The sequence below is a fragment of the Equus caballus genome, chromosome 2 (genome assembly GCF_041296265.1).
Source record: "Equus caballus isolate H_3958 breed thoroughbred chromosome 2, TB-T2T, whole genome shotgun sequence".
NCBI lineage: Eukaryota > Metazoa > Chordata > Mammalia > Perissodactyla > Equidae > Equus > Equus caballus.
The window spans coordinates 12,007,633-12,012,688 of record NC_091685.1 but is presented as its reverse complement, the minus strand read 5'-3'; positions in this window follow the sequence as shown (position 1 = coordinate 12,012,688).

The following is a 5,056-nucleotide window of genomic DNA, read 5'->3' as shown; positions in this document are numbered from 1 at the left end:
AGAGACTTCCACCTGAAATGACCACATAGTTACTTTGCTTTTGGGGATCTGAATGTAGGCTCCTCTCCCTCATTATATATATTATACCTAGATTAATCTGGCCAAACACATCTCCACTCGCATATATAGCTCTCCCCCAACCCTCACTGCAGGTGGGAGGGGAGTTGCCTGGAGAGGGCAGCCTGGTCTCTTGGCCTCCTCGACTTCCCAGAGACTTCCCAGAGCCGGTGCAGCCAGGGATGAAGCCCCGGCTGGGGAGGCCACACACCTGGTTCCAGTCCCTCTTCTGCCCTGTTCTGCTGTGTGGCCCTGAACAAGTCCCTGCATTTCTCTGAGCCTCTGTTTGGAAGAGGCCCAACATTTCCCTTGGCTTTCATGGCCTCCCTCGGAGAAAGTGCACCCCACTCATCTTGTCTCTAGTCCCTTGGAGAAGCCAGAGCGTTCCCCACCTCCACAGCCACCCAGCCGGCCTTGGGCCACCCCACTCCCCACAGTAAGGTTACCAGGGGGCAGAAGTGGTCAGGGGAAAGTCAAAGACACAGTAGGAGAACCCCCTTCCCCCAAAGCTGGGAGGAAATAGGGTTTTCTAATCCCTTATGGCAAGGAGGTCGGTGGAGGAGGTGCGAAGGATGGAGAGCAGAAGTGGGCGGTGCCCTCTAAGAAGGTGAGTGGATAAGTCGGGTAGTACCAGGGGAAAGGCTGAGTGATGGTGGGCAGGGACCAGGAGCACGTGGGGGATTTGGGGAGCTGTGGGGGCAGGAGCCGGTCGGAGGGAGGAGGCGGAACAGGTAGCGACCCCAGCTAACAGAGGAAGCAACTAATAGGGTGTGTGTGGGTACTTGGGGTGGTCGGAGAGGGCTGGGAGTTCGCGGGGTATCTTCGCGCGGTGAGGGGCAGCAGCCCGTCGAGGGCGGGGCCCGAGCGCGGAGCTGGGGCGGGGGGAGGCTCTTTAAGCGGCGGCCGCGCTAATAACCTGTCCAGGAGATGGCTCGTGGCAAATTGCTTTGTTAGTCTTGTCAGCGCGGCCGGGGCCGCCGTCAGCGCGCGCCATGGATCAAGATGATGAATCGCCGCGGACCGCGCAGATGCGGGCGGCCGGCGGCCCTGCCCGGGGCTGGGGGGAGGGGGCCGCGGGGGGCCCGGCCGCCGCCATTAACTCTCGAATTAGCTCTAAGCCGCCTACCCCCTAGCCGCTGCCCCGGGAGCGCCGGCCGAGGGGGCGGGAGCGGGCCCGGCGCCCCCCACCCCGAGCCAGGACTCGGCCTCCTGACTCCGGCTCCCTGGACGCGCCGGAGAGTGCGCCCCCGCGAAGGCGCGCGGACGGCCGGTCTCAAGCTCGCGGGCGAGCCTCTTCCATCGCAGCCCGGCGTTCCTGCCGTCTGACGGTATCCTCTGCCCGTCTGGGGACGCCCGGACAGTGGTCCCATGGGGCAAGTGCCCCCTCCCCTCCCGCGCTGAGAGTGGATGAGGAGGCTGCGAGTTCTCTCAGAATGTCTCGGGTCGGGGGAGGGGGTTGGGTTTGGGATTGCTGCTCTAAATGAAGCCGGGAGCCAGAGATGGCAGAGCTGGGGCCTGCCCTGGGACTCTAGGGGACCCTCGGACCCTCACTGCCCAGATCTTTCTGCACTGCCGGCTCGGGCCCGGTGGTCTCGAGTTTCCAGGCCTGCCTGAAGCCCTGTGAGTACCTCGTTTCCCCAAGGTCCCAACTTAACCATTCCTGGACTACCCAGGACCTTGGTCCGATTTAGAAACATCTCCCCCAGCACCCACACACACACTCCACAAAGACAGAGTCTACATTCAAATATGATGCATTCAAACGTGCACACACACATGTTACACACAAATAGAGGAGTACATACATGTAACTACTCATATACACATAACTCACAGGATATGGAATGCACACAAACATACCAGCACATCCGCTGCCTCCACTCCCAGCCCCAGCAGCCCCGAGAGTCTGTTGGGAGCGGGTCCGCAGCCAGTCTGGGGATGCCTTCTTTTTAAGCCCTTTGAAGGTGTCAGCCACAGCCCAGGGGCTGCGGGCGGGGGAGGCTCCAGGAGCAGGCTAGGGAGGGAGGCCCTGAATCATTTCCACTTCTTAGCTCCTGTCTAGACCAGGGCACCTTTGGAATCATTTTGTTAAATTAGTAAAACCCACCCACGTTGTGGCATGCCCAGCTCCCCATTGCCCCAGGCCTCCTAAAGGACACCTTATCCTTAACCTTCCCAGCTAGTTTCCTTCTCAACTTTCTGTCTCAGCATGTGCCAGGGAATTTGCTCTCCCCTCCCCATAAGGATCCACAATCAACCCAGAGCCCAGCACTGTGCTGCAGTGTCTGTGGAAACACTCGGGGTGGGAATGTGACTGAGAGCCGGTGCTCTCTCTGCCCAGGGTGTCCCCCCTGTGGAGGCCTGTGTGGAGGCGAGGGTGGATCTGGCTTGGTAGTCTGGCCCTCTCGAATTGTCTGGGAATTCCAGTCTGTGGAGGCCTAGTGTGTACCATGAGGCTCAAGGCATACTGGCCACCTAGCCACCACCTCTGGAACTGCGACAGCTGGCGCTCGAGGGGTCCTGGGATAGGTGGGAAGCAAGGATTTCCCCAGCTGGGCTCAGAGTCTGTGTGGCAGACAAGTTCCTTCAAAGGGCGAGTGCCTAGTTGGGCCCTATGCCCCACTTCCTGGAGCCTCAGTAGCCCTCAGTTGCGCTATCCTCAACAGCCCTGCCCCCCATGTCTGGGCCTGGCGGGCCTGGCCCCCAAATCAGGCCCAGGCTGGGTTGGGATCCTCAACCCTGCAGTCTGCCAGGCAGCCTGTCCTGTCTGAGGCAGGAACTAGGGAGGGATGGATTGGAGGTGGGGCCCTGGGCAAACAAAGATGAAGCTCCCTTCTGCTTTAAGGGGAGCCCCAATTGAAGCTGGGATTCCTCTTGAGGGGAGTGTCCTCAGCAAACCCTCCCGGCACCACCAAGTAGGGATGGCTAGGGGCAGGGAGGGACTCCACATCTGTGCTACCATGGAAGTGACTTCAGTGGTCCCCTTAGTTTGTGTGTCTCTACATGTGACCCTCCGTTTGTGCACCTGCATCCATGTCTGTGTGTGACTGAACGACTGTCAGTGTGCGTAGGGGGTTACAGTTTTCTCAAGGATGATCTGTGTGCCTTTGTTTGTGTGTGGAGGGCAGCCGTGTGGGGCACAGTGTCCTTCCCACCATTTCTCCGGAGTGTGAGCACCTGGCCGCTGTCCGACTGTCTAAGCCAGAGTCAGCGTTTGCTCCCCTTCCCTTCCTTCCCCTCCCCTCTCCTCCCTCACAAGGCCAGATCCCTGAAGGGAAATTAAAAGGTTATTTAAAGCCCCTGCCTCCCCCTTTCTTGTCCCTTTAAATGGAGCCTAAACGGTTTTTCTTTGGCAGAAGAAATCTTTTCTGGAGCTTTGGGGTGGGGGTGGGGGATCCTGGTGGGAGAGAAGGGTCTGAGCAGCCTAATCCTCTTACCGCCCCTCCTCTCCCCTCCTTTCTGAGGCCCACGGCTCCTGCCCCCCCCCCCCCACCAGGCGCTCAGCCCCTCACTCTCCTGGGGATCACCCTCAAATCTGTCTGTGGCCCTTTCTGTCCCGCCCAGGCCAAAATTCCTGACCTCCTCCACCCAGGCCAGGACTCTAAAATCTGCTGGCAGCATTGGCCAGCCAACACCTCCTTTGCTTCATGCCTTTGCTCCTAAGCAAACAGCCCAGCTCCTAGGAGCTAGACCCAGGAGCGTCACTTACAGACCAGAGGGAATGCCAGAACCAGGGTCCAGCTGCTCCAGCCCCAAGTGTCAGACCATGTGCCCACCCTGTGTCCATTCTGCACCTAGCCACCTGGATTCACAACCATGCTTGAACTCACAATTGCACAAGGATTGGTTATACACACAAAAAGAACTTACAGCCATATGAGGCTCCACAGTTACACATGGACTTGTGGTCATGGCAGCACCGGTCACAAGGACACACTCCACATGAGACTTACAGTTGCTGTCACTGTGGCCAATGGCAGGCTTCACAGAATCCCAGCCATACAGGGACACACACCACACACACTTCACACCCTAAACACACTTGGTCAAGTGCCTCTCCAGCCACCTCCACACAGCCACACACAGAGAGCCTCAGTACAGTCACTGGCCACTCTAGCATTGCCAGCAGCATGGGCACTAATCCGTCCCTCTGGCACACACCTCGGACACGCCTTTCAGGAGGCTGGCTTCCATCAGCACCTGGCCTCAGATCCAGCTCTAGAAGTCTTTCTTCTTCCTGTGAACTGGTCCTGCCTGGAGGGAGTGGGGTACTGGCCGGAACAGGAGGGCCCTGGGCCCAGGGTTTTCCCCATGTGGGCCAGGCACCCTCTGTCTGTCTCCCGTGAGACAGGTGCCTGTGCTGCCTGTGAAGCTGAGTCCCACTTCTGCAGCCCCAGCTGCCAGATGACCGGCTGCTAGGAGCGCCATCCTGTGTATGGGCCGAGTGTGTGGGCGGTGAGTTCTGATTGCGGGTTGTGGGGTGGTGTGGTGGTGCGAGGGTGGTGTGGGAGTGGTAGGGGGAGGGAGAGAGAGAGAGAGAGAGAGAGAGTGTTGGGTGTGTGCGCAGCTCGGGACCAATCTTGGACGGACGGTGGGGGTGGGAGTCAGGGCCGCTGCTGACACTAGTGCTAAGTGTCAGCCACGCCATCGCTGCTGACCCTAGTACTAAACCCCTAGCCGCGGAGGAGTCCTCAGGAGGGGAAGGTTTCTCAACCGGCAGCTTCCCCACACCCGAGAGAAGCAGAGATCCCGGGGTCCGGAGACCGAGAAACGGAGATTCAGAGCAGGTGACGGACGCTGGCCGAGCCCGCAGACCCACCGACGGTCAGACCCCGGCAGCCTAGGTTGAGTGCAGCTCTGCAGCACTGGCGGGGCGGGGCGGGGGCGGGAGCGACGCGTGATTGGCAGCCACCGGGGCCATTAGGGAGCTTGTGGGCTCGCGCCAGGCGCCCGGGAAATGCTGTTTAAAACTCCAGCCCGGGCGGTGGCGCGCGTAGAC